The sequence below is a fragment of the Protopterus annectens genome, chromosome 6.part0, assembly GCF_019279795.1.
Source record: "Protopterus annectens isolate FY-2018-M chromosome 6.part0, PAN1.0, whole genome shotgun sequence".
Lineage (NCBI taxonomy): Eukaryota > Metazoa > Chordata > Ceratodontiformes > Protopteridae > Protopterus > Protopterus annectens.
Genome location: NC_056737.1, coordinates 143,687,827 through 143,705,197, shown reverse-complemented (window position 1 = coordinate 143,705,197; position 17,371 = coordinate 143,687,827).

Here is a 17,371-nt window from a genome sequence, read left to right as displayed (position 1 = left end):
TCTCTAATACAAAGAACACTGCATCAATGGGTTCAGAAATATCCCAGGATGCCTTTTAAACAGCCTGAAACACTACCTATGAGGACCTCTGGAGTAACTATTTAACCATACCCTCACAGTCATGATTTGTGCCATGTGAAAGGAGAGCTGCAATAGTTCTCTCTCTGCATAACAATGGGCCATCAATGGACCCTGAGAACTACACACCTGTAAATCTGACTGGCCTTGTAGGCAAAGCCTTGAAAATAATTACCATGTAAATGATCAATAATGACATAGGAAACCTCCAAACACTGGATTCAACCCATTTTGGGTTTTATCAAAAGCAGATCATTCCTGCTGAAGCTGGTGGATGTCTATGGTCACCAAGGCAATGGATGAGGGGAAAATGGTGCATACTGCCTACCTTGACCTGGCTAAGGCACAATACACAACTCAGGCATTGGAAACAAACTCACTGAATTAGGTAAAAAAAAACCCTAATACATGCTGGACAGCCAGTTGTCTCCCACATAGGACCCTAGTAGTTAGGACAGGAGATACCACCTCCACAAAGAGGCCTGTCACTAGCAGAGTCCCTCAAGGGCTCTGTGCTGGGTTCCATCCTTGTGGCACCTACTTCTTGGAAGTCAATGTCAAGGGCCTCTGGCTAACCAAGTTTCCTGATGATTGCAAACTGGGAGCACTCACAGAATCCCACCAAGACACTAACATTCTACAAGAAGTACTAACACAGAAACGGCTGGTACCTACATCACACAGCTTAAAACTCAAAATACATCCACCCTAAGAAACCACCTCATTGTTAACACATCCCTAAAATCAGACCCAGTAGTCAGAGATTTGGGGATGTATGTAGATGGTTTTCATCCATGTGTCTAAGGTAGTAAGTAAATAGTTGCTAAATTTATAAGCAAATGCATGGCACCTTGGTCCAAGGAAGTCATCATTCCACCGTACTCATCAGATCCATCGTTGAGTGTAACACCCCCTTCAGCATGTACTGTACCAGGCAGACTCTACAACTGGAATGTATTCACAAAGAATACAGGGCTTTAAAAATATGCTGTATGTAGATGGCTTCAAAATTGTATCCCTATAGTATCCTGCAGACTGTGGAAAGGCAATCTACACCTGACATGCAAAGCAACCTTGGATCAAACTCTGATGGGCCTTTTGCATATCTGCAAAATTAATATCATCATAACTACTTGATATAGTAATATAAACTTGGCCTGCAACATAACAGGACATGTTGGAGGGACAGGTGTGTATGTGTCTCAGAGAATTCCCCTTCTCTGGAACAGGAGTCCCATCCATGTAAATGGAGCTCTTCTCTGAGCCTATTCAAGCAATACCTGAACAGTGGATTGGGTAATTGGAAATTCACTCCTGGACTAACTCCTACTTCTCTAACAAAGAAAGAGAGAGACTGTTAATAATCACTTAGTTCACATATACCCTTTAAGACAACCCCAAGGCTCAGACACTTGTGGGATACATTTGGGATGGATAGCTAGGCTTACAAAGATGACAATGGTCATTAGCTTAGTGCATACATATGAACCTAAGACTAACATCTGGGCATGTGTGAAAGAAAAAGCTTGTTTTGAAACACCACTGTGGCAGAGTAATAAGCTTTCTTACTAATCCTGTCCAACACTTTACCACCCCATCATCAGAAATGAGTATAAAGTGCTGCAGTTTCTGTACTTAGTACTGGATACAAGACAATAAACTGGGAGTGCATCCAAGGATGACTAGTAGAAGACTTCCTCTATTCAGCCAGAAGCTTACAGAAACCATCTGCTTTCTTTAAGGGGTCGCAGAAGAACAGTATAGGGGCTTCAGGATGCAGATACGGCATCAGTGATGACCAGCTCCAAAGAAGGGATGAAGTAGACTCCTCCTCCTTCCTGAGATTAAATTTGCATATTAGAAGGGACCACATGCTAATCTAACGACACTATCATAAGTCTAAGGGTATCCTGAATGGTAGGAGAAATGACAAGTCCACCTGTAGGGTGAAGAGTAGTGAATGGCCTTATCCATCTAGGACATAATGCCCTCCGGGTCTTTGAGCTGCTTGCATGATCCTGAGGAAGAGGCAGTCCCTCCTGCCTCTACTCAGCTCGGCTGAAAATTTTCTGTAAATACTCATCCAAGGACATTACATCACATTTGCCTAACTACGGAAGGAAACAATACACTTATCTGTTCTGCCTTTTAAGTCCATTTACATTTCAACCTCCCCTTCATCCCTCTAATCCCTTTCCCTCGCCTCCATCAGCACCAATCCCATGCCCTCCTGAATGCCTCCGCAAATGCCTTCACCAACACCCATTCAATTCCATTATTACCATTATAGATCCGGATAGCAGCTAACCCTACAATCTGCTGCCTGTGGCCTTTATTTTTCTCTCTCCTACCCTGTGACCTCTCTACATCTGATATGAGTCTGTGTACTGCTGTCATTTTTACCCATCCCTTCTGGTCTCTGGTGAAAAATGTTATAAATACTCTAGCCTCTGGTCATAGCTCTTCCCATCCATCCCACATATCTTTCTGGTAGCTTTCCCTTGTATCACTTCCATCAGCCAGTCTTCTTCCCTATAAGGACTCCTTAACAGCATGCAATGCTCAGGGTGTGGTCTGACAAAGGCCCTCTAGAGTGGAAACATTTACATGTCAGCATTAAGTTGGCAAACACCACTGCCTACTCATTTTTACCAGTATAAATCCTTTTTCTCTATCAACTTTGTGTGTTTATAAGAGCACCATTTAAAATCTGTCCTTATTTTTGGGCCTTTGCCACCCCCATTGTTTTTGGCTTTGCCCAGATTTCTTGAACTAAGAGGTTGAGAGGTATGCTTCTCTCAGACCTTACACAGTTTAAGCCATGGGATGAGTTTGGTTGAAACATAGTCTTTCCTGTATCACTTCTTCCTTTGTGACTGATTTTCCAGTAATCAATATATCCACCTCTTTCTCTCCATTTTTTGCTCTGTGCCAACTCTACCTGTATCCTTTTCTCCTCCATGCCAGTCTTTCTCACGGTCTGTACTGGTTGATTAATCTCCATATCCTGCATCCAATTTCATTCTCTTTGGATAGCACCTCTCCACTGTCCAGTATCTTTTTGCTCTTCCTGTCCTATATGAATTAATATCCCTCCTTGCCCATTTCCTTCTTGGTCTTTACATGGGACTCACCACTGCATGGCTACCTATATGCTTGATCTCAGCTGCAAGGCCAAGAATCTGTCACTCTCTCTCCCCCCTTTATAATTTGTCACTGATCTCTGCATCAGTTCTTTAGTCTTGGTTCTATGATCCTCAGACTCATCTCTGTTTGCCTTAAAACAGGGACCTTTCATTCCTCAATCTTTTCCCCAGGAAAATCAGGGAGACACAAACTATCTCTATTCCTAACTCCAGAATGACAGCCTGACTTCACCTGGGATGTGTGCTAACAAGCGGATGACAGGTAAGCACCAGATGTTGGGTGGCAGACTATTTATGCTACTGGAACTGCTGACCAGCTACTGAGTTGTAAGACATCTGTACAAGGCCTGGTGCTAGCATCAGACTGCCTTCCTTAAAAGTACCCTCCAACACCAGTGTCCCAGGTGATGTTAAGCAGCAAGCAAATGTCTAACCATCTGGACCAGTCTTGTAAGCTCATATGGTCTCCATATGGTATAGGTGGACCTGTGACATTCTCAAGTATAGAGCCAGTTAGTCTTGCTCGACTTGAAGGATACAAAGGGAGTATGTTCCTTTAATTCGGAGCTGAACAGAGTATTCAAAGGTGGACTTGAGAAATCACTCCATATAAGCTAGGTAGGCACAGTCATGCTCCAGATGCCCCAAACTAAGCCAGTGTGGGCTCCCCAGAGCACATCACCCTAGTCACCGAGGATGAACCTCTTATGCAGTTATCAGTGGCTAATGACAGATATGAGCTCTATACCTGACTAATTAGGAAACTGCTCACAACTCACATGGAATGTGAGGCCGTCTCATGAGCAGACACTGCAATAAAGGGTTCTATCAAGGTCTGCTCAACTATTACCTCACTTTCTCCAATCAGTTGGGAAATCACCCAAGATCTCACAAATGATCAACCTGCCAGGCCCTGTGCTGATAAGTTTCCATTTTCAGTGAACTAATATAGATATGAAGCTTCTCTCTGCATCTCCTGTGGATGAACTGACTGAAGTTTTGACACTTGTGGCAATGCTCTACACTGCTCCATTCCTGAATAACGACAACACAGACGGTGTATGTTAGGTCTAGGAATCTATAAACCACATGCACATCTGAAAGGTTTTGTCACTTTAAGCATTGAACACTTAAAAATGTCTATGATGAATGGTAAAAATCAAGATCCTAGCTGTACAAGTGGCAAAGAGCTGGGAAACAAGAACAAGAGGGTAGCCACCTAATTCAGCACACAACTGCTCAACATATATTTTCTAGAGGTGTGCACTCTCCCAAGCACAACAGTTAAAGAAAGTTCTGAACTGTGCTGACATTTTTATAAGACTATGAAATCCCAACAGTGACCCACTGCAGAAGGCCTACAAAATGTAATCAGTAAAAACTTACTTCAAGGAGGTCTGCAGTAAATAATTGCTTCAAGTAAACCACAGGTAATACTTACAAGTTTCACAAGGAAAGGTATGCAAGAGCCCACAAGGCTAGTTGACTAGAAGTGGGAAGACAGAACCATTCACCCATGTGTAAGATGGATATCTACTCCAGGAATGGAAACACAAGCCATAATGCTTAACGAATGTATGCAACAAATACCAGTTGAATGAGGCACAAATGTCTGCCACTCCTAAGCTCTTAAAGGAAGTATAATTTGGCAGACATCCTCCTGATGAAATAGTCATTGACAGCATTTCCCAATGCCTAGTTGGCAGATTTACAGCACAAGTCAATGCAGCAGGCAGCTTATTTAGCAAACATCTGCATGGCAACTATAACCCCCTCCTTATCTGAAACAAAAATGTGAAACTATCTGTCTTCCAGAACTCATGCACCCTGTCATCATAAAGATGCAGAAGACAGCAAACAGGCAAGGTACTGAGGATGCCTTCTCCTCATGAGCCTGACATTAGAAAGCAAACAAGAAAATAAATTGGACATGTTGAGTATATGAGCTCACAGACCACCCTCAGAAGAAAGTCGGGGATGGCCTTGCTGGACAAATTATCTTTATGGTGTACAGGATAACGTTACTGACAAAGCAAGAAATAGCAACATATATCTGCAAATGTCAGGGATACAAGTAAGATGACTACAAGACAAAGATTTCAAGTCTGCTAAGAAAGCAGACTCAACAGGCAGACTGGTGAACACATCCTCTATGACATTCAAATCACAATAAGTTTTTCATAGGAAACTAAAGGCAAATAATCATATTCAGAAATTTCTTATGGTCTACATTGAGCCAGAATATTACCCTTTACCAGACGATGTAGTAAAATGGATAATACACACCTAACAGCAGAATAAAAGTCCACATTAAACAGATCTCTGAGGTGAATCACAAAACCTGTAACTTTGCTAGACTAAATAGGATAGTGATATTTAACAGAAAAAATGGAGAAACTTCATTTAGCAGCATAAATGTACCTGGTGGAAGGTTTTCTGGCTTTCATCAGTCTAGAAATTTCCTCAAAGAGTATGCCAACTACTGAAGGGTCCAATTCTTAATTCAGTAACATCTTGCTACAGACCTGAGCACAGACCGCAAGACCAGAATAATCTCAGAAAGTGCCAAAGACTCAAAGCTTGAAACCAGGTCCTTCGAAACTACCAAAATGCCAACAGGAAAAGTATTTGTCTTTCAGCTCTAAATTTTATCAACAGGCAAGAAATTATGGAGAATGGTTGAAGGTAAAATGGAAGAACCTCTTTCCTTCCATAGAAAATGTGTCAGCCTTCCACATTCCCCATCCTTCTGAAGACAGCTAAGGCAAGATGGCATTTTCCTTGATCATGAACATATTTCCCAAAGTTACCCATACTTGTAATAGCAAATGAACACTCCTTAGTAGGTAATAAAGGTGGGGATTCCATACATTAGTGATGGAAAAAAGGTATTTGTCAGAGTGGTTTTGGTGGCATTTGTTCAAATGTTTTTGTGCTTGTATAGCATGGCAAGCTTTTGATAATTTTTTCATGTTGTGCTGTACATGGAGGTTGAATTTTAGGTTATCACCAATAATAATGGTCAGTAATTTGGCACTGGAGACAACTACCTCAATATTATTCAGTGAGAGAATTTTAAGATTTTAGTTTTAGTAATTTAATTTTTTCTGGTTAAGTAGTAATTGGGCATTCCGGAGCCACATTTCAACAGAGGTAAATGATTCCTGGTTTAGCTGGTAAAGTTTGGATAGGTTTTCTGACACACACAAACAAATGCAGAGTCGTCAGCATATTGTATTACAATGGCATGTTTCATGGTCACTTGAACACTTATTAGTGAATATAGCAAAAAGGCTGTTCTCTGTAGAACATGGTTTGAGATTAAGAAATTAATACATTACTGCCCATCTGTTAGGTAGCTTTAGAGCCATTGTATAGAGGGGATAAGTTCAGATGAGACATTTCATTAAGGAGTTTGCTTTGAGAAACTGCAAATGCTTTGGACAGATCAAGAAACAGAAGTACCAAAATTCATTGGTGTCCCTTTATTTATTGTTTCTGGGAAGGATACAAGAGCAGTTTTTCTGTGGGTGCAACAGTAAACATGTTAGATAGGGGTTAAGAGCTAGTTTCATAGACAATATTTGTAAAGCTGTTTGGGTAAGCAATGAGCATTTTGTAGGGGGGCATAATATTGTATTCGTTCAAATACTGGATGCATCTGTTGAGGTTCCCCCATTTGTTTAGGGAAATAATGTACCATTTCTTCCAGATAATGGTTTGATGCCCCTGCACTGGCCCAGTAACCAAGGAGCCTCAATCCTCACCACTAACACCATTGAGGGACGTGCACATTGGGAAGATGACAAGAAAATACACAGTAAATTACAATTTCCCTTAAGAGCACACAGAGATCACAGCCAGTCTGGAGCTGGTTTCTCTCTCTCCAGATCCACAATAAGACTCCCCACTGGCACAGCTATAGGGTTCAGATCTCAGCCGAGTGGTCAAGCCAAGATCTCCACCACCCTCTCTGATCAACCAGTGCTTCATGTCCCTGCCCAAGTAGTTGACACACACACACACACACACACACACACACACACACACACACACACACACACACACTTTGATATTTGATTTATATACAAACACACAGACACTCCTGGGGAAGGCTAGCACAGGTTCACTAGCTATGCCTCCTTCTGCCCAGACTATACACGGTAGTACCACCTTCCAGCAACCACCCTTACTTATCAGCTACTAATAAGGCCCTTACAAAGGGTGACCAATTTTACTGTGTAATGTTACTATTATCCAAATGGTAAGTGTGGCCAAGGCTATTTAAGAGTGGCCTGTACAGTGTTACTAAATACATGCAAGTACTATAAGAGCTTAAATATCTCTAACAAAATAAGCCACAATTAAAAGGATTAAATATATTTAATAATAAATAATAAAACCACAAGACAATACTCATTAACTCAACACAGTGAAAAGAGAGTTCAGAAACAGAGGAAATACTTTAAATCAGCACTGCAGGGCAGTCTCACATAGATACAGAAAACATCTCGACTGATATTCCTATATTCCTATCTCTAAGAGAAATACTATGAGCTACGTCTTATTCACAAAGCAAGTGCTGGTGACAGGATGTTTACAGGTCCAGAACAAAATAAAAAATGCACAGACTTTCTCTCTGAGATCGTTCTTAAATTAATACCACATATTTCTGCTGGGTCATCTCAGATCACATCATTCTTGTCAACTCTGCTTTTAGTTTCCAGGCCAACAGGAACTTAAAATATAAACACCTGTGTCAGGAATACTTATCTCTTAAAAGCTGACACTTATCTGGAACTGGAAATCATAAAACTGTTATTACACCTTTACATTTGAAACCTGAAATTACCTCTGTTTCCAGACAATAGGAAAGCCTCCAACTCTAGACATTGTGTGTGCTTTGAGATGAAACAGAGATAACAGAATCGAACAATTTCCACTTATTTTCTTAGAGTTTGCAAGTTAACTCTGTATATTCCAGCTTTACCATTAACACACACATCTGCATAGGCATGTAGTTTATACACATTTCTGCTCTTTTCCAGCGGGGTGCTCTGTGGTTACAATCTTGAAGTTCAATATAGAACATATAGTTTTCTTACATTTCTAAGGCAAGCATACAAATCCTATTACTGTTCACAAATGAATTATATTTACAAAATTCTAGCTGGCTGGGCTGGCAGCCTTCACAAATGGGAACACAGGATTCATGTAGAAACCTGTTGATTAGGACTGATACAGGGTAGTGTATGGCATCAGCTCCCACTTACAGTTATTCAGGTGGAAGGTTGTCACCTTCTGTATAGCATGTTTTGAGATTAAGTTGTTGTTTAATGTGGAGGTGGGTACACTTTGTCGTGAAGTGTCCTGTATTTGGAGTTTGAGAAAAGTTAGTTTCTGGGTGGGGAGATTTGTGATTTGGAAGTTAGTGGTGGTATATATGTAGAGTGGGTGAGTGCTATGTTAGCTGGTGAGATAGTATGGGGAGCCAACTGGGTTGAAGTAGTTGAATTTATTTTGTCAGGTCAACAATACTATCAATAAAGTAGTTGTTGAAACAGGTAGCTATTTCTAGACAGGTGTTACTGGGACTGGGAGTGGGGGTGCATTTGTTCCGAGGATGTAGAAGTCTGTGTATTAAGTACCAGAATTCTTTGGTTATTTTTATGGTAAAGTGGAAGGCGAGTATAGTACTGTTGTTTTGTCATTTGGTAATTGTTTCCTAATTAAATTATGCAATTCTCTATATGCTTGGAGACTGAGTACCCCCCCCCCCCCTTCTAAGCTTTTTTCTGTTGTACATACGTTTTGGTGGAGGTGGTTAACCAGAGAGCTCGTTTTTTTTTAAACTTTCTTTAATCATGGGGGGACCATATCTGTTAAAGGTATCTAGGGAAGTTAATTGTCAACTGCATTGTCTCTGAATTGCTCTGAACTCACAGTTGTTGAGTTTGCAACAATTAAAAAGCTATCACTGTCAGGAATGTTGTAATCTAGCTCAAAAATAAACGCACAGACTAATTACATTAAGTATACTTCTAACAAACAGCTCTGCCTTAAGTACTGTTGAAGAATACACTCATGTAACCATACCTTTCTTAAATCAGACATCTTTTCCAGGCTTTAGAAAGGAAAGTTGCACCACATACATGTAGGGGAAGTTAAGATTTGAGCTCTACTTCCACTAACAAAAAAATGCAGTATGCATTTATATTTTGTTTCGGCTTAAACAAGAGTATGTAATTCGTAAGTAAGCAATCAGAAGTCAAAGAGCATACTTTTTTCATGTGAAAGTCTCATGAAACTTAACTCATCACCTTTTAACATACACTCAATCCTTTGCATAATTTAGATTTGTACATAATTTCAAATTTTGTGTACTATTCCGTTATGCATTACTTCACTTTACCTTTTTTTTTTCTGGGCCAACACCAAAATGTGGATCATCAGTGCAGCTGTTATCTGTGCAAAAATTCCAGAAAACACTTTCATGCATATAGTACATATACCTTAAAAATCAACTTTTCATTCACTTTTAAACAAAGGGATGTATATAACAGAAACACACTCAGCTCTTTATGTATTTGGAAGTTTAAAGCAGTTATGCAAAGAAAGATATAGGTTTGTTAAGTTTACCACTACAGTACTTTTAAAATCGCAGTTTTTCATTAAACATTACAAATTTAATAATTATGAACTTTGACAACCATGCAAATCACCCACTCACAACCAGGCCATATGAAACTGGAAATGAAGTGATAACTTGCAAGTAGAAAGAAAAGAATGGCTCAGACAGGCACACAGACAGATACACACAGACATACACACAGACACCATCCAAAAGCACCAATAGTAAAAACACAATAGTGGCAGGACATTGGCAATCATATCTTTTAGCAAGCCTTACCATCGTAGAATGAACACCATGCAGTAATTTCTTATTATCCCATGGTATTGCCCAAGGGAAGGCAATCTCTGCAAGAACAAAATATGTTTATCCCTGCTGATTCACAATCAAGAACAAGCTCATCTTTGGTTTAATCACTTGTCAGCTTCCTTCCTCTCCTGGCCATTCTTATCCAAAAGAATGGAACTCAACTATTCTACTTTTAAGTTGAGCTGTGGAACCCTCTACAACTCCATGAAACATTTCCCGATTCTATCATTGATCCCCCTTTGACTGTGATGTGCTCCAGGAGGCCATTATCTTACTGGCACAAACTGAGAAAAAGAAAAAAAAAACAGAAACTGGAGCCATCTGTGTTCAGAGCAAAACAGAGGAGCAAACAGTTTTGCAGGCTGAACTCAAAGCTCTCCACTAAATGTGGAGTGGTTGAGAGGTATATATATATCCAACTTTTTTTAAATATACATAGTTTTTCTAGGATATTAAGACGGTATGTTAAAAAATAACATTTACTACCACATTTTTTTCCAGTTTGTAAATTCAGGATTAGACACATGCTCATATTAAGAAATATACAGTATAGACAGACCTGCTTTTCTAATTGGTTTATTAACTACTTTGCAATCATCCTAAAGAAGCTTTACTATGTTTGCCCAGAGAATAAGTTGAAATTTTGTGCAGTAAAAAAACTTAACTGCCTGTGGCAAACAAAATCCTGAAAAATGCTTAAAATATAACACTACTTGCTACAGCGAAATGGAAAACTGCATTTAATCTTTCACATTTAACTATTAATGGTTACACAACTACAACAATGTATAACTTTCCACAACCGATAAAGAAATCAGACTTACACATGGTGTATATTATTCACCTAGGAAGAAGCTTCTAATGAATTCTGCACCCTTAGTGCTGGCATTGTGTGCTTGAACCTGCTAAATTCGCACATTGACAGTGGTTATGTATTCAGAAAGTACAACGGTCAACTCAGTTTCATTTCTCAATGTATCACAGTCATACAATGCATGCACCCTTACACTGGCACATTTATCATTTGATATATGTGAAGATTTTCCAAAAACTCTGCAAATTAACATATTTGTAGGTGCTAAGGCAAACAAGTGATGCATCCTGTCCCACCTGGGATTTTTTTCCATTACTTACTTTTCTACTTAATGACTTGTGAAGCTGCAATGACAATGGAATTAGATCTTTTTATTTTCATCATCTCTCCTCATGGAAGAAAGGTTCTTTCTTTTTATTTTCATCATCTCTCCTCATGGAAGAAGGGTTCTTTTTATTTTCATCATCTCTCCTCATGGAAGAAGGGTTCTTGCCCTTTGTATCTTCTCTCCTTTTCCCTCACAGTTTAAATTCAATTCTAACCAGTCATGATGCTGTTTTGTATGTATGCTTTTGTATATCCTGGGTACTTGTGGATGTGCCTACAGATATACTTTTAAACACAAAAGCAACTTAATATATTTTAGTGGATACAAAATCTAAAACTGCAAGTTGCAGTACATGCACAGCTGTGAAGTAAATATATAATCTCCATGGCTTCAGTGAAACATAATCCAAAGCAAATGAGGAAACAAACTAAGGAAATTGGTAAAAAGAAAGATTTATTTACACAAGTTTTCATCAGAAAGACATCTTCAGATATAAAACATTTTGAAACAGCATCTCTTACAAAAAATACTACCAATCAAAAAAATATTTGTTATATTTGTCCTGCACACTTTTCAGTTTAGGATTTTAAGAAAAACATCAATACCAGGCTGCTTTACTGATGCTCTCCTACTTTGTCACCTACATTCCTTAAGCAGCGGCAGACTATCAAAGTCGCTTCCTACAGCCCCAGGGTATTTACTACATTCAGTTTTAAGACCCTAAAATCATGTTGACCAGGTTCAATATTGTTATAATTCTTAACATGTTAAACCAAACTGTGTTTTTCTTACTATGGATATCATATAATTTTTTTTCTGATATCTCATCTGACAACTCTATCATCTTGCTAACATTAAATTCTCTCTCTCTCTCTCTATATATATATATATATATATATATATATATATATATATATATATATTTACACATACACACACACAATGCCAAATACATATCACTGGTGGCATAATTATCACACTTCCAAAAATATAATATAAATTATGATTGATCAGATGTATATACTTTTTAGTTAGTAAGTTAAATATGACCATATATACAGCAGTCATTACACTGTGTGTACAAAGATGCAGGTTATAACTGGAAGTCATGTTTAGTCAAGCAACCTATAATATTTCAATCCATATTTAAAATGAATCCAAGGACAACACCTACCATAGTCCTAATCTGTACATCATCAGATAAAGTAAGCTAAAACTTGTTCAAGTACAGCACAGACTGAAGAAGTATCAATGGAATACATTGTAATAAAAGGTACCTTATTTTTCTCACCTCTGTTCTTATGTTCATAGGTGCATACTGGGCTAATGATCACTTGGGTCTTTATAAGCCTAGCTGTGCAACTCAAATGTGTTCCACAAGTTATGTTTTAGACTTTTTATAGAGGGTGATTGTTGGTTACAACATGATTTACTGACTGCCTCTGTCCATCAGAGATGTGGGTGCCAGACCAGGGGTGAATTTTCTATTTCCCCAACAATGGTTCAAGTTACGCTTAAATAGGGTATCGGGGCACTTTGTTTCACATAGATGGAGAACCTGTTCCAGAGAAAGGGAATTCTTTGAGATATACATCTGTCTCTCCAACATGTCCTATTTATGTTGCAAGCAAAATTTAGGTCTTTAGATCCAGAAGATCTGATGCTGTTTCTTTTGCTGATGTGCAAAAGGTTTAACAGAGCGGGATCCAGGAATGCCTTGTAAGGCATAGATCACCTCTCCGTAGTCTGTAGGCAACAGATTAGACAGAGAGGTCTTTGAGGCAATCTACATAGGACACTGTGTTTATGCCCTATATTACTTTTGCAAGGAACCTTTGCTGATACTGCAGCTGCAACATGTGTCAGGTACATACCAAAGGGGGCATTGTACTCCATGATGGGTCTGATGAGGGCAGAATATAGTGGTACAATGACTCCCCTGGACCTAGATGCCATGCACTTGCTTATATGTTGAGTAACATTGGAGTTCCTTACCACCTTGGAAACCTGTTGGCCAATGGCCAGGGGACTGACTACACATGTTCCCAGATCCCTTAGTCAACTCTTTGGGTGTTTTATCTATGGCATAGTCTCCTTGGGTAGCCTACTTCCTAAAAGGTACTATAATGCACTTCTTTCCATTTTGTTTTAAGCAATGGCTTTGGCACCAGTCATTTGTGTTGGAACCTGTTGTAAGATATTAGTGTCTTGGGGAGGGGGGGGGGATTCTGTGACTGCTCCCAGTTTGCAGTCATGTGCAAGCTTAATCAGTCAGAGGTCTTTGACATTAGCTTTGACTACTGAGAAGTAGATGCCAAACAGGAGCAGGCTCAGTATAGTCTCTTGAGGGATTCCACTGCTGACTGGCCTCTTTGAAGAGGTGGTCTCACCAATCCTAAGTTCCTGTGTTCTATCTGGGAGTCAGCTGGCTATCTAGAGCGTTATATAGGGGTTTATATTTAATACCATACGTTTGTTAACGCCACAGTGAGGTACTCTATCAAATGCCTTAGCCAGGTCAAGTCAGGCAATATTTATTACTTATTTATTTTTAATTTACATTTGTTGACTGGGATAGTCCGACTGGATACATATCCATTTTCAATGGAGGCCCGGGGAGAAAAGCTTCAAACTTACAAACCGATAAAGACAAGCAAGTTACAGTATATGTACAAACATGTTGTATCAACATACAAGTTACAGTCTCACATTTCAAGCCTATGAAGAATACAGTTTATAATCAGAAATATATACATATATGTTACAGTTTCTCTTATAGGTTCATAGGTTCATACTAGGCTATCTGCCCTAGGGCATTTATAAGCCTAGCCAGTGTGTGTTTGGCTTTCGCCACCCATTTTAAATTAATTTTGCTATGCCCTTTTTCGAGATTAGTATACTGTGCCTCTGTCTAACAGTGACACAAAAGTGATACCCGGGGGTAAACCTACCTACCTACCTTATCAAACCCATGTGCAGCTTATATCTAGAGTATCTGCACACGTTACAGTTTCTCTGTATGCACTGTTGTACCCTCATCCATTAACTTGGTGACTTCAAAGAAGTCCACCAGGTTCATTAGGCATGACCTTCCTTTGACAAAGCCAAACTGGGATGGATCTAGTATCTAAAGGCCTCCTATGTCTTTGTTGATCACTTCCAGGATAATTCTTTCAATGGCTTTGCATATTAGAATAATCAAACTAATGAGTATGTAAGAAACTAACAGACATTTTTAAGGGACAAGTAGAGGCCTTGATGAGATATGAACTCATAACTCCTGGTTTTCTAGACCAGCACTCTAACCCCTGAGCTACAAGGCTATGCGTTATTTCCCCTTGCTTAAATAAGCACAACTTCATCACCCATTATGGACATAATTTTGGTTACTTCAAAACAGAGTCTATCGTGATTGCAGCCTCTATCTTAATCTACCCACCGATTATTTCCAGCTGTTCTCCAAACTTGTGATTTTTTGATGCTAGCAATACTGGCAAGAAGTGTCCTCTAGACATTTGCCATCAAGCATATATAGGACACCATTCATATTTCCAGGCTTCAGACCACACTACTTTCAGCCTATGTGACATTTTCTCCACTAGCCCCTTGAACAGCCTATCACTGCACCAAATAATGAAATGGCTTTCAGCCATACCAGCTGATTTAACTATATGCACATGATTTAGGGCTGCCTTATTCTGTATTTCTAGTAGGACTCCATCTAGTAGGACCCTTTCTCTTATGCACTCTGCGTCAGGCAAGAATTTAACTGCCGAACAGTCAGACCTGACTTCTTCCCATAGCTTGTGGGACATAAATAATGGAATCGCAATCATCTAATGATTCATCAGTAATACTAGAAGCTTCTTCCACCATAGCTAAAGCCAAATTTTCAAGTCAACAATATTTTGAGTTTAAGACCCACTACCTCATTCCCAGGGCATCATAAATTTCATAACATAACTTGGTTTCCTTCATAAGAGATTCACTTATTCAAAAAGTCTCCTCCACTACCACTTTTCAGTCAGCACTTCCTCTGTTCACACAGGAAGCTACACCCCAAGAAAGATAAGGATGCTGCAAGCACCGACACAGTTGGTGAGACTAGACATGGATGGTAAAAAAAAATACAGGAGAAAAGTGGGAATATACATATACATGAGGGTATCAAACATGAGGGGAGGGAGGACAAACATGACCTAGTGAGGATGATACAGGAGTGAGCAGGGTCAGAACCTAGGTTAAATGGCCTGACTGATACAGTAGAGGAAGGAATGAGACAGTGCATCATCCCCAACCCCTTCTCAAGTGAGAAGGTTGACAGACTGGTGTAAAAAAAAAAAAAAAGCATAAGATAGGAAGAAGAGGGTAATAAAATCTGAATCTGCAGCAGCAGACTGGGAAATTGCAAGCTCCAGGGTGAAAATGGACAATGATCTTGGCACATGAGGAGTTCAACCTAGTGGTGCAGAATTGTATCAAAACGAATTCAAAATGTGATCCTAACCAAGGAAGAGAAATCTGTGGCTATTCAGGTGAAGGCACCAGAGCTGTGTAGGTCAACGTGTGGAAGAAATTAACACAGCAGTTATACAGATAGTGTTGTGGTATGGGATGTTAGGAGACTGGCTTAGGGTGGAGCTAGGAAACAGGGTCATAAGCTGAAAGAGTGGGGGCAAACTGAAGTAGTAAACAAGTTGTATGAATGGATAACACATTCACAAATTTTCCAAGGCTGTTGAATCTCATGAACATCTACCATTTGCCAGCACCCTCATTCACCTTCTACATCCTAGGGAGGCCATACCAATCAATTCCAAAGTAAATTGGTGGTTGCTCATCATGGATGAAGCACTGTCAGCTATAAATAAAGATTTGAAGAAGCAAAATGGCCTATGCAGTTAAGAATGGGATGCAATTAATTTTAGCAAAACCCAGGATAAGCAGGAGATTAAGAAACTACAAAGAAGCTACAGAAGGGTAACAAAGCCTTTTTTATTGTAATGCACAGTTTTTATTATAAAGACTTTGAAACACTGTAAATGCAATACTTTACACTGTTTGACAGTTAAGGAGCTATGCTTAGGTTCCAAGTTTCCTATTTTACACACCAAGTGAACAGTACAATGGGGTGGGTGAGTGGGTGTGGGTACATACACAGTCAGACATGTATAGATGTGTGTGTGGGTGTGTATATTCTTATTGCCATATTCTTCCACTAGACAGTGTTGCCAGCCTTGTCACATTGTATTGCACGTTACTGTTTTGTGTTGATTGTCAAACCCTTGTATGCGATTCTCATACATGTTTGCCCTCCTATATTATGAAATTATCTATGTAGATGTTAAAAGTGGAGCTAAGGATATGAAGTCCTTTGGTGAGTTTAAGGTGCAATTTGACCAGCACAGACATTTTTAGCTATTAATTTATTTGCATTTTATTAATGGGAAAGTCTAACTGGTTATAAAAGCCCCTTTTCAGAGAAGGCCCAGGGAGAAAAGTTCATCACAAAACAATTGCAAGTCTCTCACACACAATTTACAACAGAGAGGGGAAAAAAACAATATCATGGTAACTAGTGGTCAGCAATCAAAGAAAACTGGAAAAAAGCAGAAGACTAAAGGCATGTTTTGTTCTACTCTTCACAAAAGAAATCAATGCGCCGTGCAAAAAGGCACGTGGGCCACAGGTGATGGAAATGGACAGACATCAGGAGAGAGATGAAGTAGAGAATAAAAAGTCTGTCCCTAAGGATGACAAAATACAAGAGTGAGATATGCTACGTCCCAGAGTCACCAATAATTTGGCTAGTGTATTGGCAGCACCTCCCTGAATGAGATCTTCAACAAATCACTGGCTAACACAGAAATGACGGAGGACTGGAGAAGAGCAAATCTGGTACCACTGTACAAGAGGATAAATAGAAAAAATAGGGCATTAGCTTAACGGTAACAGCAAGGGAAATCATGAAGAAAATACTGTGAGGAAGGCTGGTAGAATGTTTACAAGACAGTAATCCCCAGAACAGCAATCATGGATGCATGGCCAAAATGAGCAGTCAGTCA